At 40.7% G+C, this 10,471-nt stretch overlaps 1 long non-coding RNA gene across 1 annotated transcript; it reads right to left on the reverse strand.

The window, feature by feature from the left end:
* Positions 1 to 909: 909 nt before the first annotated feature.
* On the reverse strand, positions 910 to 9,008 carry LOC141938044 (uncharacterized). Its single transcript, XR_012627146.1, has 5 exons — positions 8,982 to 9,008; positions 8,669 to 8,765; positions 5,107 to 5,240; positions 1,020 to 1,075; positions 910 to 936 (listed from the first exon to the last, which is right to left on the reverse strand). It is a non-coding gene; the product is annotated as an uncharacterized LOC141938044 (long non-coding RNA).
* Between the last annotated feature and the right edge of the window lie 1,463 nt (positions 9,009 to 10,471).

The following is a 10,471-nucleotide window of genomic DNA, read 5'->3' on the forward strand; positions in this document are numbered from 1 at the left end:
CCAGTGCTCTAAAGAGGCTTACACCTATTTCACATGACTGGAGCCTCACAAAGCAGCCCATTCCACTCACAGGTTTGGCTTTTAAGTTGCAGAAGAACTGGTTTATGTTTTTTTTTTTTTTTTCTTCTTGAAAGGGAGAATGTATATAAAGAAATGGTGTGAAGATCCTACTTTCTGAGTCCTGCCAGCACCAAACTTCTGGTTCTCCCACATTCCCACCAGCAGGCAAGATTTCAGTGCTATGGGGGACATTTCAAGCAGAAACATACAAGCCACTCAACCATTAACCATTTAACCTTTAAAGACTAAAGCTAAGTGGCACAATTAATCCACCAGTGAAAGTCTATGCGTGCCTTGTCTCCCCATAAGAGTGGCATTTCAGCCACTGCAGACTGATAATAAATTGCATTATATCTGATATCACGGTGGACCTATTTAACAATTTTTAGCCTGGCTGTACTCTATATGTAACATTAAATGCAGCCGTTGCTAATAACTTGGCTTAATTATTACCCAATTTCTTCATATACATGCAGGCAGAAGATTTCAATTATTTTTGATTATATGGAAAATTTCAAGTGTCTGGTTTATTCCACTAAGATCATTCAGAACTCAGTAAAACCCCCAAATGCTTAATTCTTTAAATGACAGTTTTTAATTAATTTGAACTCAGGCTAATTAAAAGATTTGCAGATTGCAGCAGTCTAGTCCATTTTCAAAATGCAAGCCTTTACATCTACAGCAAATACACTTTATTTTCTATTCAGATTAAAGATTCAGCCCCTACTTTAAGTGCAAAAACCTCGTCAGCCTTAACAGTAGAATTACAACTGGCAGCAGGTAATAGAAGTGCTCCATCAGTTTGGGCTCCAAGCTACAAACCGTGTCTCAAGAATACCCAAGTCCACCGCGCCCATCCGCATGAAAATCTGGGCACTAGAGACAGGAACAAGAGCTTTAGTCAGAGCTTTCGGTGGTAACAGCCTTGACTTGATCCCCCTCACCTACCAAACACTTACCTGTTTGTGCAGCACTGTATAAAGGGGGAGACCAATGCCCAGCTCTGACACCCACCCTGAAACAAAATAAGGGAACTGTATTTGCTAGGTATCTCACAGAAACACTAGCTTCAGTGGATAACTTCAAAAAGAAAAGGTAAAATATTTTACTTGAAATTTGTAACCAACAAAAGTAAGGCTGTGGTTACGCTATAGATTTCTCCCCACCCACCATTACTTTTGTCCTCACTGATCAATTCCAATGACATTTGACAAAGGGAAAGTGGTTCCGGTAACAGTCTTACAAGTCGGTAGCTGGCCAGAAGCTGGACTCCAAAGCCAACATGGGCAGAAGTTGTTTTTCTCATATTCTGTGCACCACAGCCTGGGCCACCTAGCAGCTCCATAATTTGCAAGCCAGCATCACAACATGCTGCTCCCACCCTAGTGGAACAACCTCCCTGGGGACGTGGTAGAGCCCCCATCACTGCAGGGTTTTCAGATGCAACTGGACAAAGTGCCAAACAATCTCATCTAGGCTCCCTTTCCCACAAAAGGCTGGGCCAGATGATCTTTCGAGGTCCCTTGCAACCTGGGCTGTTCTATGATCACTAGGAGCACAGAGGTGAGCAAACAGGCCACTTTTACATAGAGCAAAACAAGAGCTTAAGGAGGGCAAAGGACCTGATCCCACAGTGCGTAAGTTTTGCTGCTTTAAATGCATGAAAGTCACCAAGTCCTTGACTGGCATGAACAAAGTTGGATTTTCAGCACAACACCTTTACACAGCTGCCGGCAATGAGCTTTCTTCACATACAAATATAGCTAATGTATACAGCGATTGTTGGCTTGATTTCTCCATTTAGGGTGAGTAATGCACATAGCCATAGTAACCAGCTCCTGCCACAGAGTCTTCCTTCTCTTCTGAAGTCAATCTATTTACGCATGGATCTGTGAAGAGGAGTTTACGTTTCTTCTGGTTGGAAGAGCAGGTGAGAGAGACCTGGTTCTGCAGTTCTGTCACACACTGTGGAAATTACATGCACTGACCTTGGCTGTTGTTCGGTAAGTGGTTTTCCAGTGTGTCATATGCATGTTACCCACTTATTGACCCACTTGAGTCTATATAAATCAACCAATATTCTCTTTGCTAAACAGGGTTATTAAAAACACAACATCAATGTGCAGGAATATCTCCAAACAAATCTCCCAGTCAAGGTATCAATAGTTTTAAGGTGTTTTCAATGAGTTCGTGTAGTTTCACAGCAAAATAGGTTTGTGACTAGCATTACATTAACATTCTGCCTAAAGGATCTTGAATCTGAGGACATTTAGCTTTTAATGTTTTAAAAATACAAGCATGCCAGAGCCTTTAACACAAGATAACAAAATCCAATTTCACTTGCCTAGATCAGCCTTTGCTGCTGTACTCAAGTCCCAGATCTGATCTAAGCTTTATCCCTTTTTAAATGGGTAAAAATAAACACATTCTTTCTTACTCTTTATGGAGACAAAAACATTGCAAAGGAGGAAGTATATGTGTACTGTGAAGAATTGAACCAAGCAGCAAAGATTACCCCAAAAGGACATGTAGCAAATACTGCTTTAGTTGTTCAGCTCTTTATAGTAAATAGTGGTGTTTATATAGAAAATTAACGATTCAGATGGTAGCTTAGACTACAGACCTGTTCCTGGAAGGAGGGAAAATCCCGACTCCTTCCCCAGAAAACTTTATTAAAGAGATTAGAGGCCTTTACATAGAGGAATAATACGTAGAGACTAAGAAACATCTCAAAGCTATTGTGATATTTTTAATTGTTACACAGTACCTTATTGAATGAAAGGGAAGCTGGCCATGTGTGTGAACTGTGGAAAGCAACTTATTTTAGACAGCAGTAAAACAGGTTTGACCTAAATTGCTGAGCTTAACTTTACCTTGGCCTATGAACAAGTGCAGAAGTTACCAGAGCCCAGCTGGCATCAGTAGCCCACTGAATCCCTTAGCCTATCTCTAAATTGTGAGGCATCATCGTAACCATCCAACCAAAAATTACCAGTTTGTACCAGTGGTATGAACGATCATCGTTTAATATTTCAGTCCAGCAGAATTCTCATCTAAGCACATGTGCCTGTTTGATTTGCCTAGGACTGGCGATGTTTAATGAGTCTGGGAGAAATCCAGGAAAATGTTATCACTGAACAACAGACAGAGACTAATGCCAGACTTGAGCTACCTGATTTAAAATTTTTATCACACTTTAACACTGCAATGAATGGAAAATACTTCTCAAAGATTAATACCACTCCTCCTATCTCTCCTCTAATCACTTTCTACCTTAAGTTTTGAGAAACGGTAGAATTTTGGTGGGGTGATGGTGGAGGCTTGTGATATTCCAGTTTCTGTAATGCAGGACATCTCACACTTCTTAGCCTGTGGGGCAAAAACCACTCCTAGGTTCTGGCCATCCATGGCTGTAGTGTAACAGTTTAAGTTGCACACATCACACGTGACGGTGTAATTGTTACAGAATTTAAACACCAACATTTTAAACACTTCCCCTCTAACCTGAGACTTACTGACATAAAACATCAGTTTTATCTCAATAGGATATTAAGATAAAGGAGACTTAAGTATCACCCCCCTTTCAAATAGTGAAGTCATCTGGAGAACTGTACGTCAGGACTTGCACTCACTTGGGCTCAGCTGAAAGGCCTTTTACCCTCTAGCAACTGTCATTTGCAATTCTCCTTGTGGTGCAGACTTGGTAAGATAATAAAATTGTATCTGCAGTTTAGGTCTAGTTTCTATCCTTTTTTCTCACCAACTTATGAATAAACATGACTGTATCATCAGGCTTCAAGTAGTTAGATTTATTATAAACAAGGCTTGGGAGCAGGAGGGAAAGAGGGAAGGAAAAGTGTCATTTGAGTACTCCAGGCTTCAGAAATAGAACTAAAATTGGAGGCTGTGTGACCTCGCTTCAGCACCTGCGTGCGTAAGTGCTCTGCTTCCAGTGATGTGATTAGATGCTATTTTTCCCCTGGGGGCTCTGCCTCATTCTGCATATGAGATCGGCCTGCGTGGGGAGGAAGGCAAAGTCAGGTGGTGAAGGAGACACTGCTGTCTGTACATCCCTTTTCACTCTGTTGCAGAAGCTGCCTTCTGTATGAGTCAGAATTGGGGAAAAGAAAGGTGATTTTAAGATTCAAGTAATTGCTTGCTGCATTAGTACACCAGAAGGCTTCACCACAAAGTACCTGTGTGATGGCAGGGAAGCCATTTACACTGACTTTTAGACAGGCAACCACCATAACTGGTTTAATTTTCTATCCAACTAGGTTGAAAGGCCCCAGTTTGCATGGAAAGGCTGAGTGGAAAGGCATGAAAGTACAGCATGGCAGGGCTGCCGCCAAAGCCACTAAGAACCATTCTCTGGAGTTACAGAAAGCCTATCTGTGCACACACGTATGAAGTGTTATGTACTGACAAATGGTGACTTTCAACTTTTCCCATAAGGAGCCCCAGACTAGCAGTCTAGCCCAATTTGCATCTTGATTCTGTGTTGGTAACATAAAGGTAATTGTATGTAGATGCCATAACGACAAGTACCATACAGAAATGAACGAGAAAGGCTACACATTAGATATTTTATCTTTATCTGTTTAATAGCTGCATATGGGCAAAGGTTCTTCACACACACACACACGCACAAGCGTGTGAGCAGTGTAAGCAGCAGCACATGCGTTTGAACAGTTACCAGCTGCTCCTGCAGGGAGAGGCAGGAACAACCACTATTCTGGCACTCCACAGACTCCAGGAGCCTGTTCACCTCTCTGGGGAACAATCACCTTGGAGGGTAGCGTGCATCAGCCTGCCCAAAGATCTCACTCACTAAGCACAGCATGCCTAAAAATATACAGCACTTCAGCCGTGGACATTGAACAGGTGAAGGAGTGACAAGCCTCACATGCAGAGAGGATGATGTTCCCCAGCATATTAACACACCCACCCCCCCACCAAAAAAAGTGACTCCTGCTCTTGTCAGTGAAAGGCATAAAGGTATTTACTTGATCTTTGCAGAACACAAGCAAAGCAACAGCACAATACCTTGAAGCATATTCTGAGCAGCTTTTTTGTGTTGAAGCAAACCATTAAACTGATACTGAAATGGACACAATAGCTCTCCGAGATTTCCTGCTGCCTTGGAACGGCACAAAGAAGTTGTACTGATTCACTTCATCCTGAATATAAGAAAATTAAAAGGCTTCTTTTAAAAGTAGATTCACTTCCCACTGCTAGATACATGATAAAAATAAACCAAAGATATTTTTCTAAGCTTCATCCTCAAAAGATAAAAAGAAAAACAGTTAAGGCTCTTGATATTACAAGTAAGCAGAAATGGCTCCTGACCATAGCTCCCACCCTCCAACCAAGATTAAACAAAATATACTGTAACTGAGCAGCGCTGGATTTTTTCCCCCCTGGGGCTTATCGGAAGCCTCTGGAATTTTAAATTACAATAGCCTTATTTCCTTCAAAGGTTATAGGACTTTCTGGATGTACTGTAAAACACAACTGAAATGCAACACTTGAATATCAATATAAGCAAATAATACACCCAGATAGATTATTCTGAAGTAAAACTGAGCCAAAACAACAGCTGCTTACTTACAAAATTAGATTTTAATAACTTAATACAGTGCAAAACCCTAAACCAGATTGTTAGCTCAGTTACTCTGAAGAAAAATTTAACTCTCCCACAAAGAAAGCTGCTATTTTGCGCGCTCTCTCTCTCTCTCTCACATAGAGGCTTAGCTATGTATGGGTAAATCAAGGGCTAGCCATCCCTGCTATGTGGGAGATCCCAGCAGTATGAGGTGCTTGTTCTCCAGAGATAACCTTTTCAAAGATGTACTTTGGCCCAAAGGAACAGGATCCTACAGAATTTAATCAGCACATATTAAGTGACAACCCACAGGCTGGACTTAGAACAGACTCTGTACCATGAGCCAACTACATTAAAAGAAAATTGTAGTCAACAATTATACTACAGTAGCTTAGCCAAGGAAATCTGGGATTCTTCCACTTCTATCAATTTCTTTAGGATCTGAGCAACACAAATCTCCCTCTTTCCCTGCACTTTCCTTTCCTTATCCCAAAGCATAAGCAGTGCTGGGATTGTCTCAGGAAAAAAAAAAAACCAAAAAAACCCCACCAAAAACCAACCAAACAAACAAAAAAACCCAAAAAACCCCCCGAGTTGCACTGTCTGTCTCTCAGCTTCCCATGTTGCAATAAGGAATGTGTAAGCCACGTTCATCATGTTTCTCTAGCACTGAAGAGTTCATTTTTGATGCAGAGCTTTAGAAGAAAAAGATGTTTTAAAGCCCTGCCAGCAAGCAGCGTTTTCTGAGTCCATCTAAGCAACAAAAGCTACAGTGCCCACTCCTGAGTAACACACCTTGTCCTTGGTTTTGTCTCTCCTTCCTTTAAGGGCCCCCGAGATTTGCACCACACACACACACATAGAGTATGCTGTGTTCAGGACTGGGATTGTGTACTGACTGAAAAGATACTTCAGATCATTCTAAATATGCTTCAAGGTTCTTTGTACCTTCTTCCATCCTGCCCCCATACACTAAATAAAAAGTTTCCCACTACCTGCTTTCCTCAAGGTTGTGCAAAGGCTTGGCTATTAGCCCAACAGCTTTGGATTCAGTTTAGGTGTCACACTACACATGTTTGACACCACTAAGCTGAACACTTCCTATTGCCATTAATAGTTCTTGCCTAGACTGTGGCTAGTTTTGTCCACACAGTCCATTCTTCAAGCTAGGCCAGAGCCTGCACTGCAAGACTAAAGTTCTGTGCTAGGTGATCCAGATTTCTTTCCTCGCAGCCAGATGCCTTACTCCCCACACCATCCTTTTTTTGTTTGTTTGCTTGGTTGTTTCCCTGGTCAACACTGCAAATATTTAAAGCTGAAGGAGAAAGTTGCTGCCCCACTAGTTTTGTTATCTTATCATCCCTTTTTAGTTGTTTCTCCACAGACCTTCTGTTTAGAAGGGAAGATACTGGCAGAAGGAAGAATGCAGCATGCAGTGATGCTCTTAAACATGGTCCTGGAAAGATGGGGTAGGGGGCAAATGCCACAAAAGTTTTAATAGACACACATCAGTAGACTTGTATATTTCCATTTCTGAAGACATCCTCAGTAAAAACAAATAAGTAATCCTTTGTTATGAGCAGAGTGGCTGCAATGTTTGCTCAAAACCCAACAATAATGGGTCAGTAAGACAGACACACTGATGGTAGCAATATATTATAAGGGCTCCCATAATTTCCAAGCTTCTGTTTTCACACAAAATCCAATGGCCATTAAAAAAAACCCCAACCCAAAACGAATCCTACCTTCTAGACTCAAACTTCCATTTATGGTTCAGTTAGAAAGCCATGCAGACATAAGAGGAGACATGGAGAGTTTCTAATCACATACACATGACACTAATGCCAAGCGTGAAACAAATGCATGGATCCAGCTGGCTCTTCTTGCTAATTCCCCTTTACAAGAATCATTCATAATAAAACAAGATATTCCAGCTGGTCTTCAGCCAAGATCATCAGTTAATCCCAGGTAAAAGGGCAACATATCAGAAGGGACACGAGGTCGTTCCTTAGGAAGAGTTTAACCTATTGCAACTATGAGAACCTCAGGCATAGCAGATTCAAACAGAAGCTGGACATAAAAATGAGGATCATACTACCTGTTATTCCTGCTCTGAAATGGATGCCCTCTTTGATAGAGGCGCTTAATATTTTCAGCAGTGACCAGAACAACCCATACTGCCATTCAAGAGGTGGGGAAGCACCTTGTCCTGGTTGTTGGACACAGTCTGGAACTACCAGAACATTTACACACCACCAGCTATATAGTTTTCAGTGTGACATAATTCAGCCTAACTAGTTATCCCTCATTTCTATGTACTCCTAGAAAAGTAGCCAATTTAGATTGGACTGTGGTAGAGAGATGAATGTGTCACTGGGGATATAAAGCTAGCAGACTGTTCCCAATTTCATCGTGCTGCAGAAGGGAAATTGGTGAGAGTGTTGGAAAGGAAGCCTGTTTCAAACAGTGAACAAATCTAAGATTTCAAAAGTAACCAGATGGGAATATATGGAGGGGTTTATATATAAACCAACTTTGCAAGGTTGAAAGCATTTTTTGTGAAATAATTCCTTGCCTAAAAATACTTGATCTTTGGCTGCGAACAATAAACTCTAAGAAAAAGGAGAAGAGAACCTCTTCTTACATCTCCACAAGAATGCTTAAACCAAACCTATAAAGCTGCATGTCAGTTACAGTGGAGTTTGTCCCATTTTTGACCTGCACTTATTCCAGAAAAGTGCACTGCCAGAGAATTCCTGGATAACTACACATGTACTTCTGAATCAAGAAAATTAAGCATGAACAAGACAAATACTGACCAGCAGTTAACATTTTTGGCACTGCTGAATCTGTAGCATAGGTGGTTTTCAGATTTCCCTCCTTAGAATTTTATATTTTATTTACACCATCACTAAATAAATCCTACTATTCACAGTCAGTACTAAATACTTCCTGAAAAAACTATTAAAGATCATACTGCTTGTTTTAAACAGGCTTACTTACCAGCACTTACATTTAGGCTCACTTCCTGCAGCAAGGCCATGCTTTCAGTTTGTAAAGCTCAGAAGTCCTACCATTTGTGCACTGTATTAACTTCATCCTGAAGTTAAGAAAATTTCAGCCAAAGTTACACAAGCCTGGGAGGAAAGGATTTTTTGCCTATATTAAGTTGCACGTGCTAGCTCAAACACCACAGCATAGATATTTTGACTGCAATAATTAAAAAGAGATGGTCTGCCTTGTTTGTAACAGAGATAAGCATAGGGGAAGACAATGACAGCATGGGAATTGGTTCAGTAAAAGCTTCACATTCCACCTTTTGTGCAGGCAAGGATGGTCAATGGCACTTATTTCAAAAGTCAAGAGTTCAATTCCACAGCCTGTTTTATCCCAGAGGTGCGGGGGAAGACTCCACTACTAGATCCAAACAACACAAAAGAAAACCTTCCTAATTTCAATATGAGACAGACTTCACCAGGGAAAAGCAAGTGGTAGGCACTGTCACTTGGAATCAGTGGTGAAAGGGAGGTGGAGAGATGGAGAAGTAGGGGAAAGCAAAAGCCTAAAATAAACCACTAGCAGGGAAGGAGAAAAAGATCAAAGAACACAGAATTGAGACCTAAGAGAAGGGGAGTGGTAAGATGAAGACAACATATGACAGATGATGAATTGAAGAGCATCAACTGCAAACTGTTTACTACCTCATCCCCCAAAAGTACACCAAAAGTAAACTAGAGAGCACAGAAAACACATACGACAAAAAGAAACACTCTTTTTACAGCAGAATTGAAATAATGTACAAAGCTATATAGAACCATATGCTGAATGGAAAACTTCCTCAGATGATGTAGTATAAAAGGCAGCTACTTTCAGATAAGAAGTGCTAGAGTGCCTGATACCAGGACGTGAGGTTGCTCTGAACTAAGACAGCTCACGAGTCTCTGCACTCATAAAACAGGCACTTGACAACCTGACATAACACAGATAATTAAAAATCGACTCTATTGAAGAGCTATTTGTTGTGCTGGCGCCAGCTACTCTCTGCACTAAATGAGCCTGTGGGGAAAAGAAAAAGTCCAATAGCATATTGGATGCAGCATGTAACAAGAATATTAAAACTGCACAGGGAACCTTATTACAGAACTATTTTGAACACGGATAATATCAAGACACCTAAAAGCAGACCCCTAGCACACAGCTATTTCTCTGCTTCAATTGAGTGTAAACATCTACAGGTTTTTCTACAGTGAGAAAAGCTGTATGTTTTGAACAAGATTTTAAACAGACATTGATTTATTTGCTAGTTCCATTAGCCACTATTCATTACCAATTGGAAAAGCACTGCCAGGAAAGAACACAGAAATGCTGGCAAAGTAGCTTGATGTGTCCATGCATTTATTTGCTATGCAACCCTGAGTTCAGCAACATTTGGCTTAGAACAGCATATTGCAGCATCACATTTTTCCAGGGGAAAAAAACCCACCAAACAAACAGTCGATATTCATACACCATGCTTATTACTGTGGATTCTATCATGTAAAATCCAAAGATTCACTTACCATTTTCTGGGGACATGAACCTTATTGCTGCATAACCTTACCCTGGTGAGCCAAATGACATTTTTGCTCTCCCATTCTACTATTTGAAAACAAAGTCAGACCAACATTTGTCAGTTTAATTAGTAACACACTTGACATTTCCTGCTTGAATTTCTTTATATGAGAAGTTTCCAGCAGAAAAGGAACAAAACTACCATTTACTCACCTTTTGCCATGACCGAGAGACTTAAAGAGAAATGAATCCATA

This window comes from Strix uralensis, chromosome 2 (assembly GCF_047716275.1).
Source record: "Strix uralensis isolate ZFMK-TIS-50842 chromosome 2, bStrUra1, whole genome shotgun sequence".
In the NCBI taxonomy this organism is placed as follows: domain Eukaryota; kingdom Metazoa; phylum Chordata; class Aves; order Strigiformes; family Strigidae; genus Strix; species Strix uralensis.